Raw genomic sequence first — 22,917 nt, 5'->3', positions numbered from 1 at the left:
CACTGTAGTGTATATGTGAGGTTGAGTAATTTGTGGAGAGCACGTCAAGAAGAATCAGCAGGTAGCACAGGAGACTCCTGACTGCATCTCATTCTCCAACCAGTATTCAATACTGATGGATCATCTGGGGACTGCAGCCACAGGCAAGGCCATGGTACCAGGGCTGTCTCAGCTGTACTGGTGCCGGGGTGTGGGGGGGGGGGGGTTACAGGGAAGACTGGAAAGTTGATAGTGATAGGAAATTCGATAGACAATGTTTTCTGAAACCGCAGATGTGTATCCAGGATGGTGTGTTCCCTCCCTGGGGTCAGGGTCAAGGATATCACTCCAGCGGCTACAGAGCATCCTGAAGGTGGAGGGTGAACAGCCAGCAGTCGTGGTCCACATCAGAAGCAACGACAGAGGCAGAAAGAGGGAGGTTGTCCTGCACTCAGAATTCAGGGAGCTGGGAAAGAAGTTAGCAAGCAGGACTTCAAAGTCGTAATCTCCGGATTACTCTCAGTCCACCATGCGAGTGAGTAGAGACATAGGTGGATGGCACAGATGGATGTGTGGCTGGAAGGATGCTGCAGAAGCGGGGCGGTTTAGATTCCTGGACACTGGGACCAATTATGGAGAATGTGGGATCTGTACAGGTTGGACGATTTACACCTGAACAGAGCTGGAACTAATTCCCTTGTGGGGCGATTTGTTAGTGCTATTGGCGAGGGTTTAAACTAAATTGGCAGGGGTGTGGGAACCAGGAGTAAACATCAGAGAGGAATTCCAAGGTGCACAGAATAGGGGAAGAGTTGGATAGCACTATAGCAGGGTTCAGAATGTTATTAGGTGGGATCAGAGAATGGGAGAAAGTAATAACATTTACGTGAAGGTTAATGTGCATGTATGTGAAAGCATGGAGTGTGGTGAATAAGCTGTACTGCGGGAGGACACCTCGGAGGGGTCATGCAGCGAGGCAATATGGGTAGAGCTCAGGAATAGGAAGGGTGCATTCACGATGCTGGGGAATTACTACAGGCCTCCCAACAGCCAGCAGGCGACAGAGGAGCAGATAGGTAGACATATTTTGTAAAGGTGTAAAGGCAACAGGGTTGTTGTGGTGGATGATTTTAACTTTCCTTATGTTGACTGGGACTCACTTAGGGCTAGGGGCTTGGATGGGGCAGAATTTGTAAGGGGCATCCAGGAGCGCTTCTTCAAACAATATGCAGATCGGCCAACGAGATTGGGACCGTACTGGACCTGGTATTGGGGAAAGAGCCCGGCCAGGTGATCGAAGTCTCCGTAGGGGAGTATTTCGGGATCAGTGATCATAATTCCATAAGGTTTAAGGTACTTGTAGATAAGGATAAGAGTAGTCCTCGGGTGAAGGTGCTAAATTGGGGGAAGGCTAATTATAACAATATTAGGGAGGATCTGAAGAATTAGATTGCGGGCGGCTGTTTGAGGGCAAATCAACATCTGACATGTGGGAGTCTTTCAAACGTCAGTTGATTAGAATCCAGGACTGGCATGTTCCTGTGAGGAAGAAAGACAAGCTTGGCAAGTTTCGGGAACCTTGGATAACGTGGGATATTGTGAGCCTTGTCAAAAAAAAAGGAAGCATTCATAAGGGCTAGATGGCTGGGAACAGACAAAGCCCTTGAGGAATATAAAGAAAGTCGGAAGAAACTTAAGCAAGGAGTCAGGAGGGCTAAAAGAGGTTATGAAAAGTCATTGGCAAACAGGATGAAGGAAAATCCCAAGGCTTTTTATCCGTATATAAAGAACAAGAGGGTGGCCAGGGAAAGGTTAGGCCCACTCAAGGACAGAGGAGGGAATCTATGCGTGGAGCCAGAGGAAATGGGCGTGGTGCGAAATGAATACTTTCCCTCAGTATTCACCCAAGAGAAGGACTGGATAGATGATGAGTATAGGGAAGGGAGTGTACATAGTCTGGGTTATGTCGATATCTTAAAGGAGGAGGTGTTGGGCGTCTTGGAAAAGATTAAGGTAGATAAGTCCCCAGGGCCTGATGGGATCTACCCTAGAATACTGAGGGAGGCAAGGGAGGAAATTGCTGGGGCCTTGACAGAAATCTTTGTATCCTCATTGGCTACAGATGAGGTCCCAGAGGACTGGAGAATAGCCAATGATATTGCTTTGTTTAAGAAGGGTAGCAAGGATAATCCAGGAAATTATAGGCCGGTGAGCCTTAGGTCAGTGGTAGGGAAATTACTGGAGAGGATTCTTCGGGACAGGATTTACTCCCATTTGCAAACGAATGGACTTTATTAGCGAGAGGCAGCATGGTTTTGTGAACGGGAAGTCGTGTCTCACTAACTTGACTGAGTTTTTTGAGGCAGTGACGAAGATGATTGATGAAGGAAGGGCAGTGGATGTTGTCTATATGGACTTCTGCAAAGCCTTTGAAAAGGTCCCTCATGGCAGACTGATACAAAAGGTGAAGTCACATGGGATCAGAGGTGAGTTGGCAAGATGGATGCAGAACTGACTCGGTCATAGAAGACAGAGGGTATCAGTGGATGGGTGTTTTTCTGAATGGAGGGATGTGACTAGTGGTGTTCCGCAGGGATCAGTGCTGGGACCTTTGCTGTTTGTAGTATATATAAATGATTTGGAGGAAAATGTAGCTGGTCTGATTAGTAAGTTTGCGGATGACACAAAGGTTGGTGGAGTTGCAGATAATGATGAGGATTGTCAGAGGATACAGCAGGATATAGATCAGTTGGAGACTAGGGCAGAGAAATGGCAGATGGAGTTTAATCCGGAGCAATGTGAGGTAATGCATTTTGGAAGATCTAATGCAGGTGGGAGGTATACAGTAAATGGCAGAACCCTTAGGAGTATTGACAGGCAGAGAGATCTGGGTGTACAGCTCCTCAGGTCACTGAAAGTGGCAACGCAGGTGGATAAGGTAGTCAAGAAGGCATACGGCATGCTTATCTTCATCAGTCGGGGCGTAGAGTATAAGAATTGGCAAGTCATGTTGCAGCTGTACAGAACTTTAGTTAGGCCACACTTGGAATATTGCGTGCAATTCTGGTCGCCACACTACCAGAAGGACGTGGAGGCTTTGGAGAGGGTACAGAAAAGGTTTACCAGGATGTTTATGGTATGGCGGGTATTAGCTATGAGGAGAGGTTGGATAAACTCGGATTGTTTTCACTGGAATGACGGAGGTGGAGGAGCGACATGATAGAGGTTTACAAAGTTATGAACGGCATGGACAGAGTGGATAGTCAGAAGCTTTTTCCCAGGGTGGAAGAGTCAGTTACTTGGGGACATAGGTTTAAGATGTGAGGGCAAAGTTTAGAGGGGATGTGCGAGGCAGGTTTTTTACACAGGGGTGAGTGCCTGGAACTTGCTGCCAGGGGAGGTGGTGGAAGCAGGTACGATAGCGACGTTTAAGAGGCATCTTGACAAAGACATGAATAGGATGGGAATAGAGGGATACGGTCCACGGAAGTGAAGAAGGATTTAGTTTAAACAGAGATCAAGATCGGCGCAGGCTTGGAAGGCCGAATGGCCCGTTTCTGTGCTGTACTGTTCTTTGTTGTTTGTTTTGGACAAGAGATGCAGGAGGAATATGTGGAAACTTCTTTTACACAGCGGGTATTAATGATCTGGAACTCACTGATCACAAGTGTGGTGGAAGCAGAGACAACCAATGATTTCAAGAGAGAGTTCGTGGACACTTGACACAGTGGCGCAGTGGTTAGCACCGCAGCCTCACAGCTCCAGCGACCCGGGTTCAATTCTGGGTACTGCCTGTGTGGAGTTTGCAAGTTCTCCCTGTGTCTGCGTGGGTTTCCTCCGGGTGCTCCGGTTTCCTCCCACATGCCAAAGACTTGCAGGTTGGTAGGTAAATTGGCCATTGTAAATTGCCCCTATACTAGGTAGGGAGATATAGGGACAGGTGGGGATGTGGTAGGAATAAGGGATTAGTGTAGGATTAGTATAAATGGGTGGTTGATTGTCGGCACAGACTCGGTGGGCCGAAGGGCCTGTTTCAGTGCTGTATCTCTAAACTAAACTAAATGAATTTACTACAGTGATTGAGAGGGGGAGTGGGACTAACTGGATTGCTCCATGGAGAGCCAGTGTGGACTCGATGGGACAAATGGCCTCCTTCTGTTACATAAATGACTCTATCACTCTCTGTGAATCTATGTTTAATATGTCTCATCCTCCTGCCTATTTCAATGAAACTGAGACATTAACAGCCACTGACAACTCCGTCCTCACCCTGCTGTGAGGCTCCAGGTCGTGTTACAGGAGCTAACACGTCTCTATGACCACCTCCTTATTGAATCAGAGTCACTTCACACACTGCTCCTGGGTTAGGTTCCGGTAGGAATAGTGCTCTTGGAAAACCCGGGGTGGGTAGAGCAGAGCCCCCTCCTCCTCCCTCTTTACAGAGCTTCCCTGGATGCCTGGTCCTTTTAAATAACACTGGAGGGGGTTCCTCGTGCTGCTGAATGTATGTTCAGCTGAGAGTGACGAACACAGGCGGTCAGTGGACATGCACAGACCAAGTTTCAAAGATGTATATCAAGGCTGCTGGAATGGCTGATGGACACCATACTCAGGCCCCTCTTCACACTACCTGCACATGCTTGGTGAACCGGGGCTAGACCCCTGCCCAGCATGGAGCACTGGAATGACCGGCAGCTCTGCTGTTACCATTTTATGGATACAAGCTTTTATGGCGTTGGGCCTAGTGGTGCTCGACAGCTGAAAAGCATGGCTAGGGGTAGATACAGCGAGAACGACCATAGGATTGTATGTATTAGGAGCAGAAGTAGGCCATTCAGCCCATTTATTAAGATCATGGCTGATATGTTTGTGTTTCCATCTACCCCTGATAACCTTTGATTCTCTTGCCTAACAAGAATCCATCTACCTCAACCTTAAAATTATTCAATGAACCCGCCTTCACCACCTTCAGAGGCAGAATGTTCCAAAGTCACCTGACCCTCTGAGAGAGAAAAATAAATCTCCTCATCTCTGCCCAAAAAGTGCGACCCTTAATTTTCAAACCGTGCCTTTTCAAGCAGTTATTTAAAGGGGGAAATGGAGAAATGACTTTCAGGCAAAAGACTTGTAGGAATGTAGGAATGTGTAGGGGAATGGGACTAATTGGAGGGGTGAGGCCATGGAGAGATTCAAACACAAGAATGAGAATATTAAACTTAAGGTGCTGCCAGCGTGGCAAAAAGGCAGGGCTGAAAGGAGTTTCTTAAAGGATAAAAGCGAGGTGGAGAGGTGGAGCTGTAAAGGGAGGATATTCCAGAGCTGGGGCCGAGGCAACTGAAGGTGTGGCCACAAATGGTAGAGTAATTAAAATCAGGGATGCACAAGAGCCCAGAATTAGAGGAGCAGAGATATCTCGCAGGACTGTGGGGCTGGAGGAGACTTCAGAGATAGTAGGGAGCAAGGCCATGAAGGGATTTGAAAACATGGTTGAGAATTTTAAAATCAAGACTGACTGCTTGACTGTGAACTGATGTAGGTCAGTGATTGGGGAATGGGACTTGTTTTGAGTTAAAACACAGGCAGCAGAGATTTAAATGACCTCAAGTTTACAGATAGTAGAATGTGGTAGAATGAATAGGAACAGTCTAGTCTACAGGTAATGAAAGAATGTGTGAGAGCTTCAGCAGCAGATGAGTTGAGACAGGGGTGAAGTCGGGAAATGTTATTGAGGTGGAAGTAGGTGGTCATAGTGATGGCACGAATATAAGGTTGGAAGCTCATTTTGTGGTCGAATGTCACAGAATCACAGAATTGTTACAGCACAGAAGGTGGCCATTCAGTCCATCGTGTCTGCACTGGCTCTCCAAAAGAGCAATTCCTCTAGTGTCGCTCCCCTGCCTTCTCCCTGTAACTCTGTACAATCTTCCTTTTCAGACAGCTATCCAATTTCTTCCTGAATGCCTCGATTGAATCTGCCTCCACCACACTCTCAGGCAGTGCATTCCAGACCTTAACCACTCGCTGTGTGAAAAAGTTTTCCTCATGTCACTGCTGCTTCTTTTACCAATTACCTTCATTCTTTGCCTTCTCGTTGTCGATCCTTTCAGGAATGGGAACAGTTTTCCCGATCCACTCTGTCCAGACAGCTCATAATTTTGAATAGCTTTTCAAAATCTCCTCTCAGCTTTCTCTTCTCTAAGGAAAATGTTCCAACTTCTCCAGTCTATCTTCATAACTGATATTCTTCATCCCTGGAACCATTCTTCTGAATGTCTTTTCACACTCTCCAATGTGTTCACGTTCTCTGAAGTGTGGCGCCCAGAACTAGACGTAACACTGCAGCTGAGGCTGAACTAGTGTCTTATACAAGTTCAAAATAACCTCCTTGCTCTTGTATTCCATGCCGCTGTTAATAAAGCCCAGGATTCTGTATGCTTTATTAACCGCTCTCTCTGAACCTGTTCTGCTACCTTCAATGACCTACGCACATATGCACCCAGGTCCCTCTGCTCCTGCACAGCCTTTAGAATTGTACCCTTTATTCTGTATTGTCTCTCCATGTTCTTCCTACCAAGATGAATCACTTCACATTTCTCCACATTGAACTTCATCTGTCACCTGTCTGCTCATTCAACCAGCTTGTCTATGTCTTTTTGAAGTTATATACTATCCTCCTCTCAGTTCACAATGCTTCCAAGTTTCGTATTATTTGCAAAATTTAAAAATGTTCCCTGTACACCAAGGTCTAGGTCATTAATATATATCAGGAAGAGAAAGGGTCCCAACACTGATTCCTGGGGAACTCCACTACAAATCTTAAATAAAAACAGAAAGTGCTGGAAATACTCAGCAGGTCTGGCAGCATCTGGGGAGAGAGAAAAGCAGAGTTAACGTTTCACATCTGTGACGGTTCATCAGAACTGCCAAGGTTAGAAATGTAATAGTTTTTAATTAAATAAAGCAGGGGTGGGTAAAAAGAGAACTAAAGGGGTGTTGATGGAACAGAGGGTCTGAGAGATTTACTGACGTGGAGGTCATGGAGCAAAGGCAAAGAGAGTGTGCTTGTGGTGTGGTGAAAGACAAAGCGTTAGTGCAGAGAGGGTATTAAATGATAGAATAATGAACAGCCCTCGCTAAAAGCACCAACATAAAAAATCCCAGTTTAAGACTGGGACATGGTAAAAAAACTGATCAAACATTTAACAATAAAATGGGCCAGTCATGCTCTGAAATTATCGAACTCAATATTCAGTCCGGAAGTCTGTAGAGTGCCTAATCGGACAACGAGGTGCTGTTCCTCGAGCTGGCGTTGATGTTCACTGGAACACCACAGCAGGTCAAACACAGATTGGGTGAGCGCTTTGTGGAACACCTCCGCTCAGTCCCAAAGCATGATCCCGAGCTTCCACTCGCTTGTCATTTCAACACCCTCCATCCCCACCACTGCTCTAATGCCCACATTTATGTCCTCGTGTTTACAGCCCCACACCTGCTTTACTTGCTTAAAACCTATTACATTTCTAACCTTTGCCAGTTCTGATGAAAAATCACAAACCTGGAACATTAACTCTGCTTCTCTCTCCATACATACTTCCTGACCTGCTGAGTATTTCCAGCACTTGCTGTTTTTATTAACTCTGCTTCTCTCTCCACAGATGTTGCCAGACTTGCTGAGTATTTCCAGTACGTTTTGTTTTTATTTCAGATTTCCAGCATCGGCAGCATTTTGTTTTGATTCCACTACAAACACTTCTCCAGCCCGAAAAGCATCCATTAATCACTTCTCTCTGTTCCCTGTCAGTCAACCAATTTAGTTTCATGTTGCTACTGTCATTTCTAGTTGATGAGCCATAACTTTGCTCACAAGTCTGTTGTGTGACACTTTATCAAATGTCTTTTGGAATTCCATTTACACCGCATTAACAACATTGCCCTCATCAAGCTTCCTTTATACCTCTTCAAATAACTCCAGCAAGTTCGTTAAACACCATTTTCACTGAACAAATCCATGTTGATTTTCCTTAATTAACCCACATTTGTGCATCTGCCTATTAATGTTCTCCCGAACATGACACTAAGGTTGTAAACAGACTGTCTGAATCTCAGAATGTTACCAGGGAGAGAAATGGAAGTAAAAGCAAGGGAACAGAGTTGGAGTGGGGCAGTAAAAACAATAGTTTCAGTCTTCCAAATATTTAATTGGAGGAAATTTCTGCTCATCCAGTACTGGATGTCGGAGAAGCAGTCTGATAATTTAACAACAGTGGAGGACTGGAGCGAGATGGTGGTGAGGTAAACATGATGGAGTTCGTTGATAAAACAATGGAGATGGTTGATGAGGGTGGTGTGATTGAAGTTATAGATATGGACTTTCACAAGGTGTTTGTTCAAGTGGAATTCCATAGACAGATTAGGAAAACTGAACCCATGGATTAATGGGACAGTGACTGTGTGGATATAACATTAGCTAATGAACAGTAAACAGAGAGAAGTGGGGAAAGGTTGTTGTTCAGACTGGATGGGAGTATACAGTGGTGTTCCCCAGGGCTTGGTATTAGGACCACTGCTCTTTTTGCTCTTGGAAAACCCGGGTTGGGTAGGACAGAGCCTTCTCCTCCTCCCTCTTTACAGAGCTTCCCCTCTCTGCAGCCTCTGCTCCATTTGTTGGTCGTGTTACAGGCCCAGAGACACTGTAACTACAGTCCCCATACCTCATCCAGTGTTGGGTCACCAAATCCTCTGTCCTCCCTGAATGTCTGCAGCAGCTCACAACACAACCTCCAGAAAACCATCCACAGCACCTCCACTAATTTTACAATCGCAGAAGTAAGTCAAAAGCCCCTCACCTGTAAGTTGGATGCCTGGTCATTTTAAATAACACTGGAGGGTTGCTGAATGTCCGTGCAGCTCAGAGTGACTAACACAGGTTGACATGTGGACATGCACAGACCAAGTTTCAAATACGTACATCAAAGCTACCGGAATGGCTGATTGGCACCATATTCAGGCCCCTCCTCACACTACAGACACACACACGTTCCACCCACGCTAGCACCCCGGCCAGCCTGGGTGTCCTGTACAATGTGCTGGATGTGACCGGCTGTGCAGCTCACACCATTTTATGGATTTTAACTTCCACAGCACAAGTGGAGCTGGAGAGATGAAATGTGTGGTCAGGGAGAGAGACAGAAGGAAAGCAAGTCACTTTAAAAAAGGAATTAAAAGGAGACTTTAAGATGAACAAGTTTCAGGAATATTGGAAATGGACAGGGGATTGAGATAATCAGAGGGGTGAGGGCATGAGGGATTTGATCATACTAGTGAGAATATTCAAATTGAGGTGTTACTGGACATAGGAACATGGGACTCAGGAGCACGACTAGGCCATTCGGCCCTTTGAGCCTGCTCCACCATTCGATAAGATCATGGCTTAATATGGCTGAACTCTTATTGTTGTACTGTATCCCTTAGATCCAGTCTCCTCCACAAGAGGAAACAAGTCCACTATCAAGTCCGCTCAGGATATTCCATGTTTCACTCAGATCACCTCTTATTCTTTCATAATCCAATAGCACAACCTGTTCAACCTTTTTTCATAAAATAAACCGTTCAATCGCTCAATGAATCAAGTGAACTTTGTCTTACCGGCTTCTAACGCAATTGTATCATGTTTATCAAATAAGAAGACCAAAACTGTACACAGTACACCTGATGAGTTCTCACTATAGCCCTGCACAGCTGCAGTAAAACGTCCCCACTTTTATACATGATTCCCTTTGCAATAAACACTAACATTCCATTTGCCTTCCTAATCACTTGCTGTCCCTGTATACTAACTCTTTCTGATTCATGTACCAGGACACTCAGATCCCACTGTACCACCGAGTTCTGCTTTCTCTCTACATTTAAATAGTATATTGCTTTTCTAGTCTTCCTGCCAAAGTAGACACGGTCACATTTTATCACATTATAACCCATCTGCCAAATTTTTGCCAATCTCACTTAAGCTATTTATATGCCTTTGTAAACTCTTTGCTTCCTCTTGACGACTTATTTTCCTTCCCATCTTGTTTTCATCGGCACATTTAGCTACCACACATTCTATCCCTGCACCCAGGTCATTGATATGGATTGTAAATAGTTGATGCCCCAGCACTGATTCCTGTAGTTACTGATTTCCCACGCAAAAAAGACCCATTTATCCCTAGTCTCTCTTTCCTTTTAGCTATCCGATCCTTTATCCATGCCAATATGTAACCCCCTCTACGTGCCTTTTGGAAATCCAAGTACACCACATCTACAGGTGCCCCTTTATCCACCTTGCTTGTAACTTCCTCAAAGAGCTCTAATAAATAATTTACATATGATTTCCCTTTCACAAAACCATGTTGATTCTGTCTGGTCCCATAATGATTTTCTAGGTATGCTGTTATAACCTCCTTATTCATGGATTCCAGCAACTCCCTATGACAAATATTAGGCTAACTGCCCTATAGGTTCCTGTTTTCTGTCTCCCTCCTTTGTTGAATAAATGTGTTACATTTTCTATTTTCCAATCCGCTGGGATACATCCAGAATCTAAGGAATTTTGGAAGATTATAATCAATGCCTCCACTATCTCTGCAGCCACATACTTTAATGCCCTTGGATGCAGGCCATCTGATCCTGGGGACTTGTCATACGAGCATACAAACATACGAATTAGGAGCAGGAGTAAGCCACTTGGCCCCTCGAGCCTGCTCCGCCATTCATTAACTTCATGGCTGATCTGATTGTAACCTCAATCCACATTCCCTCCTTCCCCCAATAACCAATCACCCACTTGCTTATCAAGAATCTATCCACCTCTGCTTTAAAAATATTCAAAGACTCTGTTTCCACTGCCTTTTGAGGAAACGAGTTTCAAAGACTCACGACCCACTGAAAAAAAAAGTTCTCCTCCTTTCTGTCTTAAATGGGCGACCCCTTACTTTTCAACAGTGACCCCTAGTTCTGGATTCTCCCACAAGGGGAAACATCCTTTCCACATCCACCCTGTCAAGAACCCTCAGTATCATATATGTTTCAATCAAGTCGCCTCTTGCTCTTCTAAACTCCAGTGGATACAAGCCTAGCCTTTCCGACCTTTTCTCATAAGACAACCTGCCCATTCAAGGAATTGGTCTGGACAACCTTCTCTGAATGCTTCCAATACATTTACATCCTTCCTTAAATAAGGAAACCAATACTTTACACAGTACTACATATATTGTCTCACCAATGTCCTGTATAACTGTAGCATAACCTCCCTACTTTTATGTTCAATTCCCATTCCAATAAATGATATCATTCTATTAGCTTTCCTAATTACTTGCTGAAACTGCATACTAACCTTTTGTTATTCATGCACTAGGGCACCCTGATCGCTCCGCATCTCAGAGCTCTGCAATCTCTCACGATAGAAATATGCTTCTTTTCTACCTGCCAAAAAGGACAATTTCACATTTTCCCACATTATACTCCATTTATCAGATCTTTTCCCACTTACTTAACCGATCTATATCCCTTTTCAGCCTCCTTATGTCTTATTCACAAGTTACTTTCCTACCTATCGTTGTGTCATCAGCAAATTTAGCAACCATACATTCAGTCCCTTCATCCAAGTCATTTATATAAATTGTAAAAAGTTGAGACCCCAGCACATATTACTGTGGCAAACCACTCGTCACATCTTTCCAAGCAGAAAATGGCCCATTTATGCCTAGTCTCCGTTTCCTGTCAATCCTCCTTCCATGCCAATATTTTACCCCTACAGCATGAGCTTTTATTTTGCACAATAACCTTTGACGTGGCACCTTATTAATGGCCTTCTGGAAATCTAAGTACAGTACATCCATCAGTTCCCCTTTATCCACAGCACATGTTACTTCTTCAAAGAACTGCAATAAATTGTTTAAACATGATTTTCCTTTCACAAACTCATGTTGATTCTGCCGGATTACCTTGATCTTTTTAAATGCCCTGCTACAACATCTTTAATAATAGCTTCCAACATTTTACCTAAGACAGATGTTAAACTAACTGGCCTGTAGTTTCCTGCTTTCTGTCTCTCTTACTTTTTGAATAAAGGAGTTACATTCACTATATTCAATCTAACAGAACCTTCCCCGAATCTAGAGAATTTTGGAAAATTAAAACTAATGCATCAACTATCTCACTCGCCACTATCTTTTAACACCCCAGAATGAAGCCCATCAGGACGTCGGAACTTGTCAGCCCGCAGCTCCATCTACTTGCTCAGTACCACTTCCCTGGTTATTGGAATTTTCTTGAGTTCCTCCCTCCCTTCCATTTCCTGGCTTACTGCTAATACTGGGATGTTACTTGTATTCTCTATAGTGAAGACTGAAGCATAATTCATGTTCAATTCACCTGTTATATCCTTATTATTCATTATTAATTCCCCAGACTCACATTCTATAGGACCAACGCTCACGTTGTTAACTCTTCTTTAAATATTTGGAACCTCTTACTATCTGTCTTTTTTATTTCTTGCCTGTTTTCTCTCGTATTCTAATTTTTACCTCCTTATTAATCTTAAACTGTTCTTTGCTGCTGTTTATAATCTGCCCAATCTTCTAACCTGCCACTGATTTTTGCATAATTATATGCTTTTTCTTTAAGTTTAATACTATCTTTAACAATTTCAGTTCACCAAGGATGGCGGGTCCTGTCAGACTTTAGGTGTAATAGCTTTCCCAGTACCTTTTCCCTGGTGAGGGTGATTATTTGAAGTTCCTATCTCCCTTTTTGCCTCTTGATTTAGTATCTTTGGAAGGTTTTCTAAGTTTTCTAAAGTGAAAACAGGCACAAAATATCTGGTCAACCCCTCCTCCATGTCCTTGTTTCTTATGATTAATTCCCCAAACTCACTCTCTAGAAGACTAACACTAACTTTAGTTACTCTTTTCCTTTTTAAATACTTGTAGAAACTCTTACTCTCTGTTTATATTGCTAGGTAGCTTTCTCCCACATTATACTTTTACACTCTTATTTTCTTTAGTCATTCGTTGCTGGTTCTTAAAATCTGTCCAATCTTCTCACCTACCACTAATATTTGCAGAATTGTACAGTGTTTCTTTCAATTTAATATTGTCCTTAACTTCCCTATTTAATCACGTATGATGCAACCTCCTCCAAGAGGCTTTCTTTCTCACTGAGATATATATTTGCTGAGAGTTTCTAAGCATCTCCTTAAAAGTCAGCCACTGCATCTGTACTGTTCTAACTTTTACTCTAGTTTCCCAGTTTACTTTACTTGAATATGCCTTCATATCCTTATAATTACCTTAATTTGGGTAAAGAAACATAGTCTTAGACCACAGTTTTCCCTTCAATCTGAACGTTGAAATTCTATCATGTTCTGATCCTTGTCGCCTAGAAGCTCCTTTACCATGAGGTTCTTGATTAATACTGTCTCACTGCACATTACCAGTTCCAGAACAGTCTGCTCCTGGTTGACTCTAGAACGTGTTGCTCTGAGGAATTTTCACGAATAAACTCTATGAGCTAATTTTCCAGGCTAACTTTGCCAATCTGATTTGCCCAATCTACGTGTAGATTAACGTGACCCATGATTATTGTAGTTATTGTAGTTATTATTACCCATGATTCTTACACACCCCATTTATTTCTTCCAGTATACTTTATTCTACAGAAACCAATGTAGGTCACTGAGCACAGGGATGTTGGGTGAATGAGACTTTGTGCGAGTTTAGATATGGATAGCAGAGTTTTGGATAGACTGTTGTCTATGGCAGTTTGTAACAGGGATGGTAACCAGGACAGCATTGATATAGTAGATTTGACAAAGGCACAGATCAGAGTTTATGCAGCAAATGGGCTTACATGGAGGACGATATTATGGAGATGTTCGTTCTTAAGAACAGTAAAACAGTTAATCATAGAAGTAATAGCTGGATAGAGAGACTTACCAGGGACACCAATAGCGGCGAGGATGGGATAATAAAAGCATTGAGTCATCTTCAGTGCGAAATAGATCCGATCCGCTAATGTCATCCAAGAATAACCCGCAGTAACATAGACAAACCAAAAGGATAAACTCCTGCCCATTGTTGCAACATTCCAATTTATTGTTCTGAGATTCTGACCCATTGTTGTAACATTCCAATCTATTGTTCTCAGATTCTGACCCATTGCTCTAACATTCCAATCTGTTGTTCTCAGATTCTCATCTATCCTCTCTCTCACTGGAGCTGCTTTTCCCTGTTACTGCCGGCGGTGATGCTGCTGCTGACACTCTGAGATAACACATTGAAAGCAGCCTCTTATCAATAGAAGCGGGAAGCCCTCCAGTGACACAATTAAGGTCTATAGAGAACGACATTAATTACAGTCACTGAACAAACAGGTTCAATTAACCTCTTTCAATCCAACACCTTTTGTACCACAATAAAGTAGAGTATTTACCCGGTCTGGATGGGATGCATAAGACTTGCTGAGAGAAGGAATGGTGGAAACAGCAGAGGCACTGGCCAGAATCTTCCAATCCTCCTTGGATATAAGAGTGGCGACAAGGGACTGGAGTGTTGTATGTATCACACTGAGCCATATATGGAGATATTGGGTCAGATGACCAACAGTTTGGTGAAAGAGGTAGGTTTAAGGAGTATCTTAAATAAGGAAAGTGAGTGGCGAGGCAGAGAGGCAGAGAGGTGGAGATCTGTAGGGAGAGTATTCCAGAGCTTGGCACCTAAACAACTGAAGGTGCAGCCTCCAATGGTGGAGTAATTCAAATCAGGTACACACAAGAGGCCAGAAAGAGAGGAATGCAGATATCTTTAAGGGTTGTGGGGTTGGAGGATATTACATATATAGGATGGAGGGCGATGCCATGGAGGGAAAACAAGGTGGAGAATTTTAAAATAAAGACATTGCTTAATCAGCAGTCAATGTCTGTCAGTGATAGGTGAACAGGGAGTTAGGACATGGGCAGCAGAATTTGTGGAGCACCTCAGGTTTACAGAGAGTAGATGTGGGAGATCAGCCAGGAGTGAGTTGGAATAATCACATTGAGAGGTGATGAGGCATGAATGAGGTTTCAGCAGCAGATGGGCTGAGACAGGGGTGAAGTCAGGCGATGTCACTGAGGTGAAAATATGTGGTTGTAATGATATCCTGAAAATGAGGTTAAAACTCATTTAGTGGTCAAATGTGACACCAAGGTTGCAAACAAACTGTCTGAATCTCAGACTGTTACCAGGGAGAGGGATGGGATCAATAGCAAGGGAACAGAGTTGGAGTGGGGAGTCAAAACAATGGCTTCAGTCTTCCCAATATTTAATTGGAGGAAATTTCTGCTCATCCAGTACTGGATGTTGGATAATCAGTCTGATAATTTAACAACAGTGAAGGAGTGGAGAGAGGTGGTGGTGAGGTAAACTTGATGGAGTTCTTTGATAAAACAATGGAGAGGGTTGATGAGGGTGGTGTGATTGAAGTTATAGATATGGACTTTCAAAAGGTGTTTGATCAATTGACATTCAATAGACAGGTTAGGAAAACTGAACACTATGGATTAAAGGGACAGTGACTGTGTGAATATAGCATTCGCTAATGAACAGTAAACAGAGAGAAGTGGTGAAAGGTTGCTGTTCAGACTAGATGTGAGTATACAGTGGTTTTCCCCAGGGCTCGGTATTAGGCCCAATGCTCTTTTTGCTCTTGGAAAACCCAGGGTGGGTAGGGCAGTGCCCCTTCCTCCTCCTTCTGTACAAAGCTTTCCCGATTTGCAGACTCTGCTCCATTTGTTGATCATGTTACAGACACAGAGACACTGTAACTACCGTCCCCATACCTCGTCCAGAGTTGGGTCACCAAATCCTCTGTCGTCCCTGAATGTCTGCAGCAGCTCACAACTCAACCTCCAGAAAACCATCTGCAGCACCTCCACTAACTTTACAATAGCAGAAGTAAGTCAAAACCCCACACCTGCAAGTTGGACGCCTGGTCCTTTTAAATAACACTAGAATGGGTTCCGTGTGCTGCTGAATATATGTTCAGCTGAGAGAGACTAACATAGGCGGTCAGTGGACATGCACAGACCAAGGTTCAAAGACGTACATCAAAGCTGCTGGAATGGCTGATTGACACCATATTCAGACCCTCCTCACACTACAGACACACACACGTTACACCCACACTAGCACCCCAGTCAGCCTGGGTGTCCTATGCAATGTGCTGGATGTGACCAACAGTGCAGCTCACACCATTTTATGAATCCAAACTTCCACAGCACCAGGAATATTGGAAATTGACAGAGTATTGGGATAATCAGACGGATGAGTCCATGGAGGGATTTGATCACAGGAGGGAGAATAATAAAAATGAGGCGTTACTGGACCAAGAGCCAATGTAGATCAGTGAGCACAGGGATGTTGGGTGAACAGAATCTTGTGTAAATTAGAAGATGGCAGCAGTATTTTGGATGACCACAAGGTTGCAGTTGGTAGAATGTGGGAGACCAGCCAGGAGTGTGTTAGAATAGTCAAGTCTCATGTTAACAAAGGTATGGATGAGGGTTTCAGCAGCAGATGAGCTGAGCTCTATCTCTATCTCTCTATTTCTCTCCCTCTACTTCTCTCTTTGTCGCCCTCACTTGCTCTGTCCCGCACTCAGAATCTTATATGGTTCGATCAGGCCGCCTCTTACTCTTCCAAACGCCAGTGAATATAAGCCTAGCCTGTCCGACCTTTCCTAATATGACGGCCCGCCCATATTAGTCCAGTAAACATTCTCTAGACTGCTTCCAACGCATTTACATCCTTCCTTAAAGAAGAAGACCAATGGTGCACACAGCATGCCAGAAATGGTTTCACCAATGCCCTCCCTACTTCTGTATTCAATTCCGTTCACAATAAGTAATAAACTTATATTAACTTTCCTAATTACTTGTTGAACCTGCAGAGTAACCTTATGTAATTCATGCACCAGGGCACCCAGATCCCTCTGCATCTCAGAGCTCTGCAATCGCTCACCATTCAGACAATATGCTTTTTTTATTATTCCTGCCATATGGACAATTTCATATTTTCCCACATTCTACTCCATTTTCCAGATCTTTGCCTCTCACTCAACCTATCTATGTCCCTTTGTAGCCTCCTTATGTCCTCTTCACAACTTTGTGTCATTAACAGATTTATTAACCAGACCTTCGGTCCCTTCATCCAAGTCATGTATTAAAATTGCAAAACTTTAAGGCCCCTGCACTGATCCCTGTGGCACACCACTCGTTACAACCTGTCAACCAGAAAATGACCCATTGACGCCTACTCTCTATTTTCCTTTTAGCTAGCCAATTTTCTATCCTAGTCAATATGTTACCCTGTATAACATGAGCTTTTATTTTCCGCAATAACTCTTGATGTGGCACCATATCGAATGTATTCTGGTAATCTATGTACATGCATCCACCGGTTCCCCGTTATCCACCTCATATGTTACTTCTTCAGAGAACTTCAGTAAATTGGTTAAACATGATTTCCCTTTCACAAAACCATGTTGACTCTGTCTGATCACTTCGATTTTTTCCACGTGCCCTGCTATAACATCTTTAATAATAGCTTCTAACATCCGATCCATAGCCAGAAAGCCTTTCTCATCTGTCACGGGTCGTATGTCTACTATGTCTATACAGATTTTAGAGAACATAGAACATAGAACAGTACAGCACAGTACAGGCCCTTCAGCCCACGATGCTGTGCCGAAGCTTTAACCTACTCTGATCAAACTAACTACCTACCCTTCATTCTACTGTTGTAGGGTATTCCCAAGCACAGAGGCATCTGCAGTAAATATCATACTGTTCAAATGTTATTTGAGTAAGTAGATGAATATAATCCTAGTGAATATATATATATATATATATATACTCTCATATATAAGTTGAAAGTGTAGCTACATATTGTGTAACAATATGGAGAATTGACCCGAGGCATTGTGGGACAAGTTACTTAGCTTGCAGTTTGAGCCTGGTACAGCACAGCACAGACACCGAGGGAGCCCCTCTTATCAATGTAACTGCAGACTGCACAGCACCCTCAGGAATGCAGGCCCAATTACAAGTGACAATTGGAAGTCTCAAGGATAATTGATGGGGCCTGAGATGATCAATGGTGATCAGGGGGCTTGCACGAGCTGATCATGTAGCCACATGATGCCTAAAGAGTAATCTAATTGGTAATATGTGTAATGTATGGAATCAATAACCGTTCTGATTGGACCATGTCCAGCCGGGATGGGCTGAGTAACTGTATATCTGTTGTGGATTTCCCTTTTTTCGGTGGAGAGGCATCTGAACAGCCCAGTGACCTGCTCCCTGCCGGTGTAATAAACTGTTTGACATTGGAGCAGACCTGAGTGCCGAGTGATTCTTCTAGATTCATTCCCACTAGCAATTGGGGTAGTCAGCAGGATCAGGTGTAAGTCAGCTCTTCTATAACCCCGAAGGGGCCAAGGGGGGGTTGGCAGAAACCTGATCCCGAACTTGAGAACAGGATTCGGCGGTCGCTTGATGCCATCAGGAATACCGGGTGATTATCCTGGGGCCGGGTGGTGTTTCGTGACCAACGAATGCCAAGTTTGTGAACAGGATCTGAACAATGGTCAAACGGTGGTAGTTAGTTTGTTAAGAGACATAGGCACTGTCAAGGAGGGTTTGGAATATATGTATGCGTATATATATCATAAGCTTGTTGTATGAAATATGAACAGACTTGTGACCCGACAGATAGCCAGGAGACGGTCTACTACAAGTTGCACTAGGTTAAAAGCAGACCTCTGAGAGTAGATTCGAACGGTTCTACATAAGGATGGCCAGTGAAAAAAGATGACGCTCGAGTGGGGACCGGAGGGGTCCATTAGCTGCCAGCTGGCAGTGAAAAAAAACGGAGAAAAGGTATTCACTAAGTTTATGGCAGAGGACTATGTTTTAGAGTTAAAACAAGTTACTGTATCTTTGATTCGAATGTGTGATTGTTGGAAGCGTCCACGACTGAATTGAATGTCTGGGTTGTGCAGCTTGTGTTCTGTGAAACTTGTGTTCTGTAGAACTGACTGTTGTTAACTCTTTGTTGTCTGTCTTTAATGTTGAAAGCATGAGTCTATTAAGTTGTTTGGAATTGAATGAGTGTGAAAAGTGATTGTTGAGTGTGTTCATTTCGATTTAAGATTGTGCACCCAGGAATGGGATATAAAATTGAATTATATGTTAAGTTAAAATTTTATTTTGATTTTAAAAGTTAGTTTTGTAACTGTGAAAAGGCAATGAACAATTTTCTAAAAGATAAGCTTCAGTCTTGAAGGTCTGAAGATGTTTGGCAGAAATCCAATTTGAAGTTTACAACTCCTGCTTTAATTGGAGTTCCAGTTTAAAATCTGTTCTATTTTTTTTTGGAGTTTAAATTAAAGACATGTTTTACTGACTGTTTTAAGTAGCAAATGTGAGGAATTGGATATTGGTTTTAAGGGAGGGAAGGATAAGCAAAGGAGATAATGGGAAAGATTAAAGTTTGTGTAAGGAGCTGGTGTTAAATCGTTTTGTTGTAAGAATGTTAAATAACTTTTTCTTTAGTTTTTGGTTTTATTACAGACTTTTGAAAAGGCGTCTGAAGAACAAGAAAAATGATGTAATTTACCTATCTTTTTAAAAAAAGCACGTGCTATTCTGTTCTGTGTGTAGTTGATAAGTCTGAATTAAATTAATACTGTTAAGGATAATTGACCTGTTAAATTGAAAAAGAAACTGGAAATGTCATTTGCAACCACAATGAACTTTCAAGTTTAGCATGTCGAGTTTTGGGGGAGTCTTAAGTTCCAGACATAGGACTCACTCATGTAACATCGGCAGTTTAGATTTTTAAATATTTATTGCAGTGAATTGGAATTTGGAATAATCTTTGTTTTATAAAAAAAATCCTTGGATTAGAAATCTCTTACAAAGGATGCTAAAAGTTTGGAAACAATTCAAGTTTGATCGAAAATGCTGTCTTTCCTGATGGAGATGGTTTCCTTCGAAGTTGATAATGTTACTAAAGATTTTGTTGTTTGAAAATCCTAAGGATACCAAAAAACATTTAAAAGGGAGTTTAGTTCTTTTCCATTAAAACAAAAGGGTTACGTTAAGTGGCGCAGCGGAGAATGCTTTGCTCCGTCCCCTTGGAGACAAGCAAGAAATTAACCTTGCTGCAACTATCTTTATCAATGAGACAAAGTGATTGATTGAGAAGGAGAAATAGTTGCACGCACTTCTGTCTTTACTAAAATATGCAATATCACCAAGTCTGGGAATAAGAAATTGGAATCGATAAGCAAAATTAAATTGATATGATTGGTTATTTAAAGCATTCAAAGGGAAATTTACTGTTATTTGAATTTGGAATAATCTGAGATCATATTCGTTTATCTCTATTTGGGCCTTTAAATAATCTACGTGCAACTGCGTGCATTCAGGTACAGTGCCCATAACCGTGTCTTCCTGACATTCTGCATTCTAGTTGATGCTCATCTTTGTTTCACCTGCCTTCTAATATCACTTTCTACTTTATCTACCTGTTGCTACCAGCTTTACCTCCTTACAATTTGATCCTTCCTTTCAATTTCAACAGGAAACTGGATGGGTGCTTGAAGGAAGTGAACTTGCAGGGCTCTAGGGATAGAACCGAGAGGTAGGACTGACTGAATTGCTCCAGACCGAGTCGGCACTTTCTCGATGGACCGAATGGACATCTTCTGTTTGGTAGATGACTCTATGACTATCACTGTCGATGACTCCATTTTGTATACGGCGCCCGCCCCTTCCTGGAAAACTCCAGATACATACAAGTTCAATGAAAATGTGACCTTAACAGCCACTGACAGCTCCGTTCTCACCCTGATCTGAGGCTCCAGGTCGTGTTGCAGGAGGTGACACAGCTCTGTGACCATCTCCCTATTGAATCAGAGTCACCTCACACACTGCTCCTGGGTTAGGTGTAGGTAGGAAAAGTGCTCTTGGAAAACCCGGGGTAGGTAGGGACGAGCCCCCTCCTCCTCCTTCTTTACAGAGCTTCCCCTCTCTGCGCCTCTGCTCCATTTGTTGGTGATGTGACAGATCCACAGACACTGTAACTGCAGTCCCCAGACCTCGTCCAGAGTTGGGTCACCAACAGCCGCTGTTCTCCCTGAATGTCTGCAGTAGCTCACAACACAACCTCCAGAAAACAATCCACAGCACCTCCACTAACTTTACAATAGCAGAAGTAAGTCAAAAGTCCTTCAACTGTAGGTTGGATGCCTGGTCCTTTTAACTAACACGACAGGGGTTCCTCGTGCTGCTGAATTTTTGTTCAGCTGAGAATGACTAACACAGGCAGTCAGTGAATATGCACAGACCAAGTTTCAAAGACGTGCATCAAAGCTGCTGGAATAGCAGTTTGGCGTGACATTCAACAACTCCTCCTGGTATTAATGCATGCAATGTACACTTGGGCTAGAGCTCTGCACAGCATGAGGCAGTGTGCTGGCCATGCCGGAAGTGGCTGGTAGCTCAGCTCATACATTTTATGGATCTAAACTTCCTTACTGTGGGCAACAGTGGTGTTGTAAGAGCTGAAAATCAACACAAGGGAGAGATAGAGAGGGAAGGAAATTCACTTTGAAAGGAGACATGGAATTAGACTTGATGGTAAAAGATTTGTAGGAATATGGGAATGGAGAGGGGAATTGGGATTAATTGGCAGGGTGAGACCAGGGAGGTATTCAAACACAAGAATGAGAAGATTAAAATTAAGGTGCTGCCAGACCGGGAGACAATGTAGATCAGTGAGCACAGAGGTGATGGGTGATCGGGATTTGGTGTGCGTTAGAACACAGGCAGCAGCGTTCTGGATGGGTTGTGGTTTATGGAGGTTTTACCTGGGAACGTGACCAGGATAGAATTGCAATAGTCAAGTGCGGATTTAACAAAGGCACAGATGAGGATTTATGCAACAGATAGAGTGAGGCAGAGGTGGAGACGGGTGATATTTCAGAGGTGGTAGTAGGCAGGGTTGGTGATGGAGAGAATATGGAGATGAACTCAGCTTAGGTTTAAATAGAACAGAGGCTGTAAACAGTCTGTTTCAGCCTCCTAAATTGTCCAGGGAGGGATATGTGTTTCACAGATAGGAGATGGAGTTTGTGATGGATACCAATGGCACTGGCTTCAGTCTTCCAAAAAATTAATTTACAGAACATTTTGATTCATCGTTAGCCGCGGGTGAGGTACCAGAAGACTGTACGATAGCTAATGTTGTGTCTTTATTTAAGAAGGGCAGCAGGGATAAGCCAGGGAACTACAAGCCAGTGAGCCTTACATCAGTGGTGGGAAAGTTATTGGAAGGGATTCTGAGAGACAGGATTTACATTCATTTGGAAAGGCAAAGTATGATTAGGGATAGTCAGCATGGCTTCGTGTGTGGGAAATCATGACTCGAATTTGATTGAGTTTTTTGAGGAGGTGACAAAGATGATTGACGAGGGCAGGCCGATGGATGTTGTCGACATGAACTTTAGCAAGACCTTTGACAAGGTCCCGCATGGTTGGTTGGTACATAAGGTTAGAACACATGGGATCCAGAGTGAGCTGGCCAACTGGATACAAAATTGACTTAGTGACAGAAGGAAGAGACTGGTAGTGGAGTGTTGTTTTTCAGATTGGAGGCCGGTGACCAGTAGTGTGCCGCAGGGATCGGTGTTGGGCACTCCGTTGTTTGTCATATATATTAATGACTTGGATGTGATAGTAAGGGGCATGATTAGTAAGTTTGCAGATGACACCAAAATTGGTGGTATAGTGGACAGTGAAGAAGGTTGTCTAAGGTTACAACAGGAGAAAGATCAACTGGGGAGGTGGTCAAGGGA

Source organism: Heterodontus francisci, unplaced genomic scaffold (genome assembly GCF_036365525.1).
Source record: "Heterodontus francisci isolate sHetFra1 unplaced genomic scaffold, sHetFra1.hap1 HAP1_SCAFFOLD_288, whole genome shotgun sequence".
Taxonomy (NCBI): Eukaryota; Metazoa; Chordata; class Chondrichthyes; order Heterodontiformes; family Heterodontidae; genus Heterodontus; species Heterodontus francisci.
The sequence above is the reverse complement of the archived record's forward strand: the minus strand, read 5'-3'. Positions refer to the sequence as shown.